Raw genomic sequence first — 17,034 nt, 5'->3', positions numbered from 1 at the left:
CTGCTGTACAGCAGAGATTAACACAAATTGTAAATCAACTCTACTTTGATAAAAACAATTTTTACTGAGCCATCACACAAGGATTGTAGCACAAGTAATTTATTTGGGAGGGGACCCAAGATGCATGAGCAGGAGGAGGAGGAAAATGAAACGGGGGAGGAGGGGAAGGCAGCCAGGGATGCATTATGGAGCAAGATGCCCTGTGTGCAAACTGGAGCTGGGTACCACTGGGGAATGCTGGGCACATCTCAGAGTTTCCCATCTAAAGGGCAAGCAATCTGGGGGTATTTTCCAGCAAATCCCAGGCCGCATTGGCCAAGGGTTGCTTCCAGGGCCATCAACTCTCTTACACTTCCAGCCTCCCGCATGCACAGGCAGATCATACTGTCAGCCCCAAGGGCCCTTGAGACAGAAGCATGAGAAGATGGAGCCACGTAGAAATAGAGGCTGAAGGGTAGTAGGGCACACTTGTGTTAGGACATCGAATGGTCAACTGGTCTACCTCCTCATAGTACAGAAGAGAATAAGCCCCATTTTGGACTGATCATTGATTCCAGCAGCGTCAGCTCAGATTTCAAAACCATATTTGCTCCATCTTAAAACACCATTGCCTATAGATGCAGGTTGGGTATAATAGCTTTTTCAGACTTTAAAAAAAAAAAAAAAAACTACATTAAATGCACACAAAAGGCATTCTATTTTCAGATATGTTAAAGCATCTAAAAGATAGCATCTCAAACTCTAGACAATATGACTCTGTCCCGCTGTCCCCAGAAGATCGCTTGTACCCTTCTGACCCTCTGTCCCAGTTTGGGCTTGGAAAATAGAGTAATTTGGTTTGAAATCTGTTCTGGCTCTGAAGTTCTGCGGTTTTCTATTTCCTTACAACATCTTTGTCATGGCAACACAATGCACATTTGCATTTCAGAAACTACCCCTGCCTACTCCACACCTTAAAACAAGAATCAAGATCCCACCTTATTTTAAAATTGGCAGCTTCAGTCCACTGTGTCCAGATAACCTCCTGCAGGCAATAAAAAGGAGCACTGTTCCTTGTTCACTGTGTCAGTCTCTTTCAAATGCACATTTATTAATTAGATGCATTAGGGGCTGGCTAATTGTGTTACAAGGAGAAGAAGGAGAACATTTATTAATGGACTGCTGCTCGTAGATGCTGTACCCGTGGCTTCAGATGTACTATATCATGCAAGCCCTATAACCCTTCCACGAACAAAAGAAACTTAATCTCAGGGAGGTTATGTCACTCACTCAAGGTCACATAGCTGGCAAGGTGCAAATCTGAGATAATGCTGGTAAATTGCCTACCACCCCACCAAGCATCTAGTCAAGACAGACAGACAAAAGGCAGGGATGGACAGAAAAGGTAGGGGAAGGAGAAAGAAAAAAGGGGAGGGGACTTCACTGGTGGTCCAGGGGCTAAGACTCCATGCTCCCAATGCAGGTGACCTGGGTTTGATCCCTGGTCAGGGAACTAGATCCCACATGCTGCAGCTAAGACCCAACACAGCCAAATAAATCAATATCTTTTTAAAAGGGAGAAGGATTCCATTCCTAAAAGATCAACCTTCCCCCTGATGTTGGCCCACCTGACCTTGCTAAGAGATAAGGGCACACTTACTTTGTTTTCTGACTCCCAAAGGCAGAGATTGGGTCACTCCAAGAAAAGAGGGAGAGGGACTTCCCCAGTGGTCCAGCAGTTAAGAATCCACCTTGCAATGCAGGGGACACAGGTTCAATCCCTGGTCAGGGAACTAAGATCCCACATGGAGTAATTGAGCCCACACAATGCAACTACTGAAGCCCGAGCACTCTGGAGACCGGGTGCCACAATTAGAGTCCATATTCCTCAACAAAAGATCCCGCATGATGCAGTGAAGATTCCACATGTTGCAACTGACTTGCCACAGCCAAATAAATAAATATTCAAAAAAAAGAGGGAGAAACTTTCCTATTCCTTTCTTTTATCCATTTCTTCCCCCCTCTTAAATATCCTCCTGCCTCTATCATGAAGCCAAACTCCTTGGCTGCAAGATTTATTTTGTTATCTGCTCTCGGGTCCATTTATTTCAGCATGTCGTCTTTTATTAATATTTTCCTTTCTCCTTCACTCTGAAAAAGTTTTAGAGAATTGTTAAGTCTGGACTTTTTATAATCCGACATGAATCTCTCAGACTTTGTGTTTCCACTTTGGGATAATAAAATCTGTAACTATGTATTAAGCTCTGATGTCAGGCAAGCACCGTCTGCAATGCCCAACTGAAGATGCTGCAGGCTGTGCCAAGCCCTAGGATCTGTGCAACCTTCTGTAATAATTCCACCATTAAAGATTCATTCCTTTGACTATTCTAAAGTCATCTGTAAAATCAGATGATCCTGGGAGAAGTGACAAATACCCAGTGGTTTTTAATCTTTTTATGTTTGAAGAATGTGGGGGGTGGGAGGAGGAAGGAAGGCTATAGACCATCTTCCTAGAAAAAATGCAGACAGATGCAAAATCCTACAAAACCCTCAGGTCTCCCAGTGAGAATCCCTGCTTAAATTAGTTATTTGCTGATACCTTAGGAAGTGGGTTGAGAGGACTGGATTATCACACAGTGGCAGGAATGGAACCCAGCAAGGAAAGATGCTGCTAAGGAGAATTAGAGAGCTGGAAGAAACAGAGCTTAAGGGGTTAGAGGGCAAAAGGATGGGAAAGATGAGCTAAGTTTGTTGAGAGATAATCCTGGGGTGAGAAGGAAGCAGTTCCCAGAATCTGGAGACAGAAATTTGTGAGGAGAGGGCTATCAGGCAGGGGCTGTCTGCTATCAGCAGACCTTCCATCCACAGATGCAGTGGGAAAAAGAGAGAGAGATGCAGCAACCCTAACTGACCCTACAAGGTGGGAACAAAGAGAATAAATATCTTGATGGTACCCCGCCACAATGTTCTTGCTCCCATTTTAAGGATGAGTAAGATGAGGCTCAGAGAGATAAAGTCACCTGTCCAAGGTCACACAGCTGGGAAATGGAAAAGCCAAGATGTGAACCCAGTTCTCCTCTCCCCAAGACCACAGCCCTGAGCCTTGCCCTCCTCCAGGGAATCTTCCCAATCCAGAGATCTAATCTGTGTCTTGTAAGTCTCCTTCATTGGCAGGCGGGTTCTTTACCACTAGCGCCACCCAGATGCGCTTGTCTCTTTCTGCTAAAAAAAAAGTTGTATTTGAGAGGGAGGGCAAGAACCCTGGGCAATACCCGAGATTCAGCCCAAATGTCCTTAACAGCATGTGAGCAAAGGGATAAGGATGTTGTGTACATCCCATTGCACAGTGCCTGGCCCTGAGCAACTAGTGCTCAATAAATACTTGCTGTTATTTCTATTATTGCTTGTTAGTGCCAGTACTGCTATTGCCATTGTTATAACTAATATTATTATTACCATAAGGATCACTGTGCTACCGCACAGAACTGTTGAGATTAAATGATGCAATCAGTCTAAAGCACTTAGCACATAGTACTACTACTACTAAGTCACTTCAGTCGTGTCCGACTCTGTGTGACCCCATAGACGGCAGCCCACCAGGCTCCCCCGTCCCTGGGATTCTCCAGGCAAGAACACTGGAGTGGGTTGCCATTTCCTTCTCCAATGCGTGAAAGTGAAAAGTGAAAGTGAAGTCTCTCAGTCATGTCTGACCCTCAGCAACCCCATGGACTGCAGCCTTCCAGGCTCCTCCGTCCATGGGATTTTCCAGGCAAGCGCACTGGAGTGGGGTGCTGTTGCCTTCTCCAGCACATAGTAGAAGCTCAGTAAATGACATCTCTGTTTACGATTACGATTTCTCCACTGAGACCTTAATGAAACAGCCAACGTTTTAAAAAGCATGTCCAAGGAACTAAAATGCATTTAGAAAATACATCGCCAATGTTTTCCCAGCCTAAAGGAGGAGTCTATCTCAGACTGGGAAAAAAAATTACACATTGTAAATCTCTGCTAATGAATCAGCAACCTAGGTAACCAAAGCAGAGATACTTGCAGCCAAAATAGCCATCGAATTTCTCCTCTCGTTTGCCAAGGAGTGGCCACTCTCAGGCAGGAAGTGGATGTAAAGATTCATTCATTCCTTCAAGGCAAATCAAAACTAAAATGAGGGGACTTCCCTAGTGGCTCACAGGTAAAGAATCCACCTGCCAATGCAGGAGACACGGGAAACGTGGGTGCCATCCTGGGTCAGGAAGATGCTCTGGAGGAGGGCATGGCAACCACTCCAGTATTCTTGCCATGGACAGAGGAGCCTGGCAGGCTACAGTCCATGGGGTCACAAAGAGTTAGACACAACTGAAGCAACTGAGCACGCATGTTGTAACAGCAACAGAAAACTAATACACTCCCCGTGCTGTGATGGGGTCAAAGGGAAAAGTCCTGGAGGCTTAGAACCCTGCAGAGAGTGAGGCTAAGACCACCCTGGGAAGGAAGAAGCCCCTTAAACACCCAGCCCAGTCGAGCTTTCAGATGACTCCAGTCCCAGTTGCACCTGATCTACCACTGCAGCAGCAACCCCAGCCAGAAGCAACCAGCTGAGCCCAACCAGCCCACAGGAGTGAGGGACAGAATGATCAATTGACATTTTAAGCCGCTGAGTTTTAGAAATAAATAACCGTAACCATCTGTTATGAGGATGCATTAGAGTTCAGGCCCTAAGGCATTTTGGAACCATTAAGTGTTCCATAAACGTCAGCAAATGCACTTTTACTGCGATCGTCTGCATTTGACAAATGGGGAACCTGGGACTCTGGGACGTGACGGGCCATGCAAAGCGGGGATGTGAGCTCCAGCTGCGCCTGACTCGGGCCACCTCCTCCTCTTCCCATGGCTCTGGGCTGGCTCTTGACCCCCGAAGCTGGCTGGAAATGAAGGTGGGCGGCAATTTCTTCCACGGCAGCTGCTGCCAGGCTGCCAGGCCAGTGCAAGGCTATGTCCATGTCTGGCACAGGCTTCTGCAGCCTGTGAACAGACTGTAAAGAGTTTATGCTCCCCCATCCTCCAGCTGCTCAAGACTCTGGCATCATTAGATTCTCGTATCTTCTCCCAGGCAGTCTCAAGAAAGGTCAGCCCTGCCTCCCCCACGTCCCCAGAGTCTGTGACCCAAGAACCCAGCCCACGAGGCTCCTCCTGTTCCAGGGCCAGCGGCATAGCCAGGATTGCTGGGCTATCTAGCTGCCGGCATTGGGCTCAGTGGACTGGAAGACTCATTTCCATGTGAGCCGGCAGCATCCACCTCCCTGAACTGAATAACAATGGCCAGGTCCCATCGGCCACACTCCTGCTGGTGGAAGCTGAAAGGCCAAATGTGGAGCCCACATGTTGTCCACAGTCTAGCTGCCCCCGCCCAGCTGCGGGACTCAGGGTGAGCCACTCTCTCTCTGAAAGAAGCAGGGAAAGAAGGTCATAAAGAGAGCTCGGTCTCCTTTCTCCTTTTCTTCACCCTTCTCCTCTGCTCTTTCTTTCCACCCTCATTTCTTCCACTCTTCATTATCTCTTATTCTTCTCTGGGGATTATCCACTCCCTGCCAGGAGGCGATAGTGGTAAAGAACCCGCCTGCCAATGCAGGAGATGTAAAAGAGATGCCAGTTCGATCCCTGGGTTGGAAAGATCCCCTGGAGAAGGGCATGGCAATCCGCTCCAGTATTCATGCCCGGAGAATCCCACGGACAGAGGAGCTTGTCAGGCTCCTCGGTCACAAAGAGTCAGACATGAATGAAGCAACTTAGCACACACGCATGCCCTCAGAAACAGACACACACGAGTTTCCCTGGTGGTCCAGTGGTTGAGAATCTGCCTTGCAATGTAAGGGACATTAGTTCGATCCCTGGGTGGGGAAGATTCCCCTGGAGAAGGAAATGGCAGCTCACTCCAGTAGTCTTGCCTGGAGAATCCCCATGGACAGAGGAGCCTGGTAGGCCAAAATTCATGGGGTCACAAAGAGTCAGATACAGCTGAGCGACTAAGACTCTTGACCTCTTACCCCACCCCTTTAGGTCCTCTCAGAGTGCCAGGCTGGGCTCCCTGTGTTATACAGCAACTTCTCACCAGCTGTCTATGTTACACTCGGTACACACAATACATGAATTGACCTTGGAGCACTCAGAAGGTCGTGGCTGGGGTCCCATGACAGGCGACGTTCCCTCCGCAGACACTGTGGACACGGAGTTGGAGGTGAAGAGCCACAGAACTAGGACATCAAAACTCCCCTGGGCTCTGCTAGGTGACTGGATTCTCTTTCCTCCATCATGGGAATGGAGAGAGTAGCATGGAAACATACACTGCCACATGTAAGACGGTTAGCTGATGGGAATTGGCTGTGTGTCTCAGGAACTCAAACCTGGTCTGTTACCACCTAAAAGGGTAGGAAGGAGGTGGGTGGGCAGTTCAAGGGCAGAGGACATATGTGTGCCTATGGCTGATTCATGTTGACGTATGGTGGAAGCCTATGCAATACTGTGGAGCAATTATCCTCCCACCAAAAATAAACTAAAAATCCCATCATGGTCAAAGCTAGCGCTGGTAGGGAATCTATGAGACACCAGCTCTGCACACCGTCTGCACCATCTCTTCATATCCACTTGAGGACAGGCTATTTTTTTGTTGGTTTGTGTGTGCGTGTGTGTGTGTGTGTGTGTGTTTGTCTGGGCAGGGTCCTTGTTGCAGCATCTTTTACTTGTGCCATATGGTATCTTTAGTTGCATCACGTAAACTCTTTAGTTACAGCATGTGGGATCTAGTTCCTGTGCGTGCTCAGTCACTAAGTCCTGTCCAACTTTTTGTGACCCTATGGACGGTGGCCCGCCAGGCTCTCTGTCCATGAGATTTTCCAGGCAAGAATACTGGAGTGGGTTGCCGTCTCCTTCTCCAAGGAATCTTCCTGACCAGCAGTCAAACCTGGACCTCTTGCATTGGGAGCGCAGAGTCTTAGCCACTGGACTACCAGGGCAGTCCCAGGACAAGGTCATTATTATGCCCATTTCAGAGATGAAGAACTGAGGTAAGGCAAAGTGATGTGTCTTGCCAATCACTGCACAATGCCTTCTATCATTCAGCACCTGTTAAGTAGGCACCTACTGAATGCCTGGCCCATACTAGTAACATAATACTAGGTACTCAGTACAGCAGGAATCAGAGAAGGCAATGGCACCCCACTCCAGTACTCTTGCCTGGAAAATCCCATGGACGGAGGAGCCTGGTGGGCTGCAGTCCATGGGGTTGCTAGGAGTCGGACACGACTGAGCGATTTCACTTTCACTTTTCACTTTCACGCATTGGAGAAGGAAATGGCAACCCACTCCAGTGTTCTTGCCTGGAGAATCCCAGGGACGGGGGAGCCTGGTGGGCTGCCGTCTCTGGGGTCGCACAGAGTCGGACACGACTGAAGCGACTTAGCAGCAGCAGCAGCAGCAGAGAAGGAATAACCCAGGATCCAAACCACGCATGTTTCACACCAGACCCCCTCTTTTAGAGCCGAAACTCAGTCAGTATTTGTTGAATGAATGAATTCCTTCTAAGTTTTCATTCCACAGCTATTTCTTAGTTGCCAGCAAGTTCTGGCCGAGGGGAGCTGGAATGAAATAGCATAGGCAATCGGAGGCTCACCAACACCCAGCACCCCCACCCCCACCCCAGTGTCCTGGAATTATGGAGACTGACAAGTCCCACAGTCTGCCATCAAGCTAGAGGCCCAGAAAGCCAGTTGTTGTCCAGTCACTAAGTCAGGTCCAACTCTTTGCAACCCCACGGACTGCAGCACTTCAGGCTCCCCTATCCTTCATTATCACCAGAGTTTGCTCAAATTCATGTCCATTGAGTCAGTGATGCCATCCAACCATCTCACCCTCTGCCACCCCCTTCTCCTTTTGCCTTCAATCTTTCCCAGCATCAGGGTCTTTTCCAATGAGTTGGCTCTTTGCATCAGGTGGCCAAAGGATTGGAGCTTCAGCTTCAGCATCAGTCCTTCCAATGAAATTCAGGGTTGATTTCCTTTAGGATTGGCTGGTTTGCTCTACTTGCAGTCCAACAAACTCTCAAGAGTCTTCTCCGGCTCCACAGTTCAACAGCATCAATTCTTTGGCATTTGGCCATCTTCATGATCCAACTCTCACATCCATACACGACTACTGGGAGAACCATAGCTTTGACTATACAGACCTTTGTCGATAAAGTGATGTTCTCTGCTTTTTAATACTCTCTAGGCCAGCTCAAAACACACACCCACTGTGTGCTCTCTGTGCTCTCTTCTCCCTTCTGCTTCTCCCTCTCCCAAATAATCTCACCCAAATAATCTACCTGCAACCCACCTGTATCAGGACTCACTTTCAGGAATACCCAAATCAAGTCAGGCTGCTGTGGTGGAACAGGAGCAAACCAAGGGTGACTTGGGATAAAGTGAGGGTGGGGTGCACCCACATTGCCTGCTGGCTCACTCACACACCAGCTCGTCCATTCACTGGCTCACCTGATCACTCACTCATTCATTCACTCCCTCCCCGGTCCCTGCCTTCATTCCTTCCGTGACCACAGACCCCATGGAAGGCTGAAAAGAAACTTTCTTGTCTTGGTTTCTATTCTTATCACTGAGAACAAGTTCCCTTCTGCATGGGGTGCGAACTAGACATCACACCTCCATTTTTATGCAGAAAGAATTCCGTTTCACTCCAAGACAATGGCAGTCCATTAAGCAGTCCATTAAGGAGCAGTTGCAAGAGTAACCTAAAAGCACAGATTTCCCCAGGGGTCACCCTCCTGGGGAGATCCATGGGTTTGGAGGAATGCCTTAGCCCCGCATAGCGTGACCAACCTCAATTAAATAATCAAGCACAACCATTCTCTCATCAGCCTCCTTCTGGAGGGCCAGCTATTTCTTATGAGAGTGCATTTCCTCCTTGAAAGGGTATTGTTCACCTCATCTCAACTCAGAAATGTCTCGAAAATCTGAAAAGACATGTTGGAAGGATCAGAAAATGGTACTGTTTCTCAGTTCAGAGATTTGAGAGAAGTCGCTCAATTAATCTGTTCATTGTGTCAGATTACCCTTGCTAACTTCTCCCATCCTTTCCACATCCAATGTTGTAAGAGCTACATTTATGGAGCTCTGCATGTGTGTGTGCGTGCCAAGTCGCTTCAGTCATCTCTGACTCTTTGTGACCCCATGGACCATATCCCAGCAGCCTCCTCTGTCCATGGGATGCTCTAGGCAAGAATACTGGAGTGGATTACCATTCTCTTCTCCAGGGGATCTTTCTGACCCAGGGATTGAACTCAGACCTCGTTACTGTCTGTGCCACCAGAGAAGCCCCTCTGAGGCATCAGGAAAATAGTGCTAAATATTTATTAATTTATTCATTGGATCTGCAAAACAGTCTCATGAGGTATGTCACGTCTTTGGAATGAGAAAACTGAGACCAGAGTATGTCATTGGGCCAACACAGCAGGAAACTGGCATTTGAACTTGGAGCTTAAGGTCTTAACCATTTCCTTGTATAACCACCCTACTTTTTCATTTAGTTTTCAGAGCCTTAAAAGAAACCACCACCAAGGACGGTTTACACTGGAGCTAAAAACAGTGGATGAGGTTCTGTGCTGAGAGTCGGGGAACCCAGCTTTAGGAACCAGTCCCACTTGAGTTTATTATATAATTAGAGGTGAGTCACCAGTTCAATTCTTCTGCTCCCCAGCGGGTTCTCAGGATGTGGCCCCAACTGACCCATCCCTTCTCATTCCCTACTTCTGTTTGCCTTCCTCACATTTCAGAATGGACCTGCTGCCTCTAGGTTCTGGTGCTCCCTTAACTCCTTGTGCTATGATGCCTCTGTCCTGGTGAGGAAGCCTGCAATGCTTTTCCCACCTCTCTTCATCTGAATTCATTCTTCAAGTCTCTACTTAGATGTCATGTTGAGAACTATCAAGTTTCATAAGGAGCACTAATTTTCAAAGAGAATTGGAAGTGCATGTAGAGATAGAAAACTAGTTGGTTGTTGTTGTGTAGTTGCTAAGTCATGTCTGACTATTTTGCAACCCCCTGGACTGTAGACTGCCAGGCTCTTCTATCCATGGGATTTCCCAGGCAAGAATACTGGAGTGGGTTGCCATTTCCTCCTCCAGGGGATCTTCCTGACCCAGGGATCAAACCCGCCTCTCCTGTTTTGGCAGGCAGACTCTTTAGCGCTGAGTCACCAGGGAAGTCCAGAGGTAGAAAACAGGTTAAAACAGGAGATAAAATATTTTATCTCCGCAAAGCAGAAAACTCTTGTTAGGACATGTATTTGTTGTTTGGACTATCTATTGCAACCTAACCAACCAAAATCTAGTAACTTAAAACAACAATGATTATTTATACCTTAGGCTCCAAAATCACTGTTGACAGTGACTGCAGCCATGAAACTAAAAGATGCTTGCCCCTTGGAAGAAAAGCAATGATAAACCTAGATAGCATATTAAAAAACAGAGACTTACTTTGCCTACAAAGATCCATATAGTCAAGGCTATGGTTTTTCTGGTAGTCATGTACGGATGTGAGCTGGACAATAAAAAAAAAGTTGAGCACCAAAGAACTGATGCCTTTGAACTATGATGCTAGAGAAGACTCTTGAGAGTCCCTTGGACTGCAAGGAGATCAAACCAGTCAATCTTAAAGGAAATCATATTCATTGGAAGGATGATGCTGAAGTTCCAATACTTTGGCCACTTGATGCAAAGAGCTGACTCACTGGAAAAGATCCTGATGCTGGGAAAGACTGAAGGCAGAAGGAGAAGGGGAGGGCAGAGGATGAGATGGTTGGATGGCATCACTGATTCAATGGACATGAGTTTGAGCAAACTCCAGGAGATGGTAAAGGACAGGGAAGCCTGGTGGGGTCGAAAACAGTAGGACACGACTGAGCAACTAAACAACAAAAGGCTCAGTGGGCGTGGCTCATCTCTAGTCCAGGCAGCACCCACTGGGGTTGCTAGTTTAAAGGTTGCACATAACTCCCAGGACTGGCAAGGTGGGGCTGTCTGTCAGCTGGGACTAGCAGAGGGCTATGGGCTGGAGACACTCATCCTCCCCTCCTGGGTCTCTCCACAGGACGCTTGGGCTTCTTCACAGCATGGTGGCTGGTTTCCAAGAGTGAGCACCAGGTGGATGTGCAGACCAGTTTTCTTTTTAACCTAAAGCAAGGAGAGGAATCATTGGTGGAGTTCATTTACTTGAAAATACAAAGCAATCAACTTGGAACCAAAGACCATAGAATCGGTCTTTCCCAAGTGCATTAAGCAAGAAGTCTACAGGATGAACTAACTTGCACTTTACAACTAGCACAAACTTAGTTCATGGATATTATGACAACCAAGGATAAAACAAAGAGAAAGTGAGTCAAGTCTATTTAAAGAAAAATATTCAAGGAATAATTGTACCCATCATACATACACAGGTTAGCTGGAAAGGGCAAAATGTTCAGAAATAATTGAAGCTCAGAAAAAAAATTAAGTTCTGAATAGTCAGCTTGTCTTCTATACTAAAGAAAGACGACCAAACTTTTTCTCTTTTTTTCTTGTATCTTTTTATTGAAGTGTAGTTGATTTACAACATCGTATTAAGTTTCAGATATGCAGCAAAGTGATTCAGCTATACATTTTTTCAGATTCTTTTCCATTATAAACTATTACAAGATATTAAATATAGTTCAACTTCAGCTTCTTCAGCGTTGCTCGTTGGGGCATAGACTTGGATTACCGTGATATTGAATGGTTTGCCTTGGAAATGAACAGAGATCATTCTGTCGTTTTTGAGATTGTATCCAAGTACTGCATTTTGGACTCTTTTGTTGACCATGATGGCTACTCCATTTCTTCTAAGGGATTCCTGCCCACAGTAGTAGATATAATGGTCACCTGAGTTAAATTCACCCATTCCAGTCCATTTTAGTTTGCTGATTCCTAGAATGTCAATGTTCATTCTTGCCATCTCCTGTTTGACCACTTCCAATTTGCCTTGATTCATGGATCTGACATTCCAGGTTCCTATGCAATATTGCTCTTCACAGCATCAGAGCTTGCTTCTATCACCAGTCACATCCACAACTGGGTATTGTTTTTGCTTTGGCTCCATCCCTTCATTCTTTCTGGAGTTATTTTTCCACTGATCTCCAGTAGCATATTGGGCATCTACTGACGCAGGGAGTTCCCCTTTCAGTATCCTATCATTTTGCCTTTTCATACTGTTCATGGGGTTCTCAAGGCAAGAATACTGAAGTGGTTTGCCATTCCCTTCTCCAGTGGACCACATTCTGTCAGACCTCTCCAACATGACCCTCCCATCTTGGGTGGCCCCACAAGGCATGGCTTAGTTTCATTGAGTTAGACAAGGCTGTGCTGCTGTGATCAGATTGGCTAGCTTTCTGTGATTATGGTTTTAGTCTGTCTGCCCTCTGATGCCCTCTTGAAACACCTACCATCTTACTTGGGTTTCTCTTACCCTGGACGTGGGGTATCTCTTCACGGCTGCTCCAGCAAAGCGTAGCCACTGCTCCTTACCTTGGAGGAAGGGTATCTCCCAATGGCCGCCCCTCCTGACCTTGAACGTGGAGTAGCTCCTCTCAGCCTTCCTGCGCCTGCGCAGCCGCTGCTCCTTGGACGTGGGGTTGCTCCTCTCGGTCGCCTACCCCAACCTCAGGAATGTGGTAGCTCCTCTCGGCCATCGGCCCTGACCTCAGACGTGGGGTAGCTCATCTCAGCCATGGCCCCTGACCTCGGGCATGTGCTAGGTCCTCTCAGCTGCCGCCCTGACCTCTGACGTGTGGTAGCTCATCTCGGCCGCTGCCCCTGACCTCTGACGTGTGGTAGCTCATCTCAGCTGCCGCCCTGACCTCTGACGTGTGGTAGCTTGTCTCAGCTGCCGCCCCTGACCTCGGATGTGGGGTAGCTACTCTCAGCCACTGCCCTGACCTCGAATGTGGGGTAACTCGTCTCAGCCACTGACCCTGACCTCGGATGTGGGGCCTCATGGGACATGGGACCTCGGACAAGACCTTTCTGAACTAACACCCAAAAAAGATGTCCTTTTCATTATAGGGGACTGGAATGCAAAAGTAGGAAGTCAAGAAACACCTGGAGTAACAGGCAAATTTGGCCTTGGAGTGCGGAATGAAGCAGGGCAAAGGCTAATAGAGTTTTGCCAAGAGAATGCACTGGTCATAGCAAACACTCTCTTCCAACAACACAAGAGAAGACTCTACACATGGACATCACTAGATGGTCAACACCGAAATCAGATTGATTATATTCTTTGCAGTCAAAGATGGAGAAGTTCTATACAGTCTTCAAAAATAAGACTGGGAGCTGACTGTGGCTCAGATCATGAACTCCTCATTGCCAAATTGAGACTTAAATTGAAGAAAGTGGGGAAAACCACTAGACCATTCAGGTATGACCTAAATCAAATCCCTTATGATTAGACAGTGGAAGTGAGAAATAGATTTAAGGGACTAGATCTGATAGACAAAGTGCCTGATGAACTATGGCCGGAGGTTCATGACATTGTACGGAAGACATAGATTAAGACCATCCCCATGGAAAAGAAATGCGAAAAAGCAAAATGGCTGTCTGAGGAGGCCTTACAAATAGCTGTGAAAAAAAAGTGAAAAGCAAAGGAGAAAAGGAAAGATATAAGCATCTGAATGCAGAGTTCCAAAGAATAGCAAGGAGAGATTTTAAAAAGCCTTCCTCAGCAATCAATGCAAAGAAATAGAGGAAAACAACAGAATGGGAAAGACTAGAGATCTCTTCAAGAAAATTAAAGATACCAAGGGAACATTTCATGCAAAGATGGGCTCAATAAAGGACAGAAATGGTATGGACCTAACAGAAGCAGAAGATATTAAGAAGAGGTGGCAAGAATACACAGAAGAACTGTACAAAAAAGAGCTTCACAACCAAGATAATCATGATGGTGTGATCACTGACCTAGAGCCAGACATCCTGGAATGTGAAGTCAAGTGGGCCTTAGAAAGCATCACTATGAACAAAGCTAGTGGAGGTGATGGAATTCCAGTGGAGCTATTTCAAATCCTGAAAGATGATGCTGTGAAAGTGCTGCGCTCAATACGCCAGCAAATTTGGAAAACTCAGCAGTGGCCACAGGACTGGAAAAGGTCAGTTTTCATTCCAATCCCAAAGAGAGGCAATGTCAAAGAATGCTCAAACTACCGCACAATTGCACTCATCTCACATGCTAGTAAAGTAATGCTCAAAATTCGCCAAGCCAGGCTTCAGCAATACATGAACCATGAACTTCCAGATGTTCAAGCTGGTTTTAGAAAAGGCAGAGGAACCAGAGATCAAATTGCCAACATCTGCTGGATCATGGAAAAAGCAAGAGAGTTCCAGAAAAACGTCTATTTCTGCTTTATTGACTATGCCAAAGCCTTTGACTGTGTGGATCACAATAAACTGTGGAAAATTCTGAAAGAGATGAGAATACCAGACCACCTGACGTGCCTCTTGAGAAACCTATATGCAGGTCAGGAAGCAACAGTTAGAACTGGACATGGAACAACAGGCTGGTTCCAAATAGGAAAAGGAATACGTCAAGGCTGTATATTGTCACCCTGTTTATTTAACTTATATGCAGAGTACATCATGAGAAACGCTGGGCTGGAAGAAGCATAAGCTGGAATCAAGATTGCCAGGAGAAATATCAATAACCTCAGATATGCAGATGACACCACCCCTATGGCAGAAAGTGAAGAGGAACTAAAAAGCCTCTTGATGAAGGTGAAAGAGGAGAGTGAAAAAGTTGGCTTAAAGCTCAACATTCGGAAAACGAAGATCATGGCATCTGGTCCCATCACTTCATGGGAAATAGATGGGGAATCAATAGAAACAGTGTCAGACTTTATTTTTCTGGGCTCCAAAATCACTGCAGATGGTGATTGCAGCCATGAAATTAAAAGATGCTTGCTCCTTGGAAGGAAAGTTATGATCAACCTAGATAGCATATTAAAAAGCAGAGATGTTATTTTGCCAACAAAGGTCCGTCTAGTCAAGGCTATGGTTTTTCCTGTGGTCATGTATGGATGTGAGAGTTGGACTGTGAAGAAAGCTGAGCACTGAAGAATTGATGCTTTTGAACTGTGGTGTTGGAGAAGACTCTTGAGAGTCCCTTGGACTGCAGGGAGATCCAACCAGTCCATCCTAAAGGAGATCAGTCCTGGGTGTTCATTGGAAGGACTGATGCTAAAGCTGAAACTCCAGTACTTTGGCCACCTGATGCGAAGAGTTGACTCATTGGAAAAGACCCTTATGCTGAGAAAGATTGAGGGTAGGAGGAGAAGGGGACGACAGAGGATGAGATGGCTGGATGGCATCACTGACTCGATGCACATGAGTTTGAGTGAACTCCGGGAGTTGGTGATAGACAAGGAGGCCTGGCGTGCTGGGATTCTTGGGGTCGCAAAGAGTCGGACACAACTGAGCAACTGACCTGAACTGAACTGAAATATAGTTCCCTGTGCTGTATAGTAAATCCCTGCTGTTTATCTGTTTTATACAAAGAGCTGTGTAACTATTAATCCCAAACTCCCAATTTATCCCACCCTCCCACCCCACCCTCCCTCTGGCCACTTTCTCATTGGTAACCATAAGTTTATTTTCCGTGTCTGTTTCTGTTTTGTAAATAAGTTCATTTATATTATTTTTTTCGATTCCATATATAAGTGATATGTGCCAAGTCACCTTAGTCATGTCTGACTCTTTGTGACCCTATGGATTGTAGCCCACCAAGCTCCTCTGTCCATGGGGATTCTCCAGGAAAGAACACTGGAGTGGGCTGCCATGCCCTCCTCCAGGGGATCTTCCCAATTGTTACATCTGTTACATCTGTTACATCTCCTGCCTTGACGGCAGGTTCTTTAGCCCTAGTGCCACCTGGGAAGCCCCACATATAAGTGATATCATATAATATTTGTCTTTCTTTGTCTGACTTACTTCACTTAATATGATAATCTCTAGGCCCACCCACGTTGCTGCAAATGGCAAAATGTCGTTCTTTTTTATGGCTGAGTGGCTAAGAGTCAGACACGACTGAGCAACTTCACTTTCACTTTTCACTTTCATGCATTTGGAGAAGGAAATGGCAACCCACTCCAGTGTTCTTGCCTGGAGAATCCCAGGGACGGGGGAGCCTGGTGGGCTGCCGTCTATGGGGTCGCACAGAGTCGGACACGACTGAAGCGACTTAGCAGCAGCAGCAGTGTTCTATTGTGTGTTTGTGTGTGTATACATATATACCACATTTTCTTTGTCCATTCCTCTGTTGATGGACACAGGTTGCTTCCATGTTTTGGTTACTATAAATAGTGTGGCCATGAACATAGGGGTGCATGTTTCTTTTCAAATCAGAGTTTTTGTCTTTTCTGGATATATGCCCAGGAGTAGAATTGTTGGATCACATGGTGACTGTTTTTAGTTTTTTAGGGAAAGCATCCTTATGACCTAGGCTCAGAAGTCCTATACCATTGCTTCTGCCATATTCAGTTGATCAAGACAGTCACCAAGGCCCATCCAGTTTCACAAGGAAGGGACAGAGGCTACAACTCTTGAGAGGCTGGGAAGATTCTAGCACAGCATGTAGTGCTAGAGCTACTGTTGACCCATCTGCAGAGAATTCAGTCTGCCACAGATTTGCATAATGACTTTTCTGTTATTTCCAGTTAATTGCTATAGAATTGTTAGTTATTTCCCACACCTCTCTGATAGGAATCTGAGCCACAAATGAATAAATTTCAGGTAACCCAGGCTGTTCAATACCCAGTGCTGAACTTCCTGATGGGGTTGTGTCTACAGGAAGATCAAAGGATGTGGCAAAGCCCCCAGGCAAGATAATATCAAAGACCTTCCTTCTGCCCTTTTTGTTTTGTGGGTTGCCATAGTGATGGGAAGAGCAGAATGGAAAGGAAACAAGAGACATTATCATAACCTTGGAGCTTATAAAATCAGTGTCAAGGTTCACA

Source organism: Bos indicus, chromosome 25 (genome assembly GCF_029378745.1).
Source record: "Bos indicus isolate NIAB-ARS_2022 breed Sahiwal x Tharparkar chromosome 25, NIAB-ARS_B.indTharparkar_mat_pri_1.0, whole genome shotgun sequence".
Taxonomy (NCBI): domain Eukaryota; kingdom Metazoa; phylum Chordata; class Mammalia; order Artiodactyla; family Bovidae; genus Bos; species Bos indicus.
The sequence above is the reverse complement of the archived record's forward strand: the minus strand, read 5'-3'. Positions refer to the sequence as shown.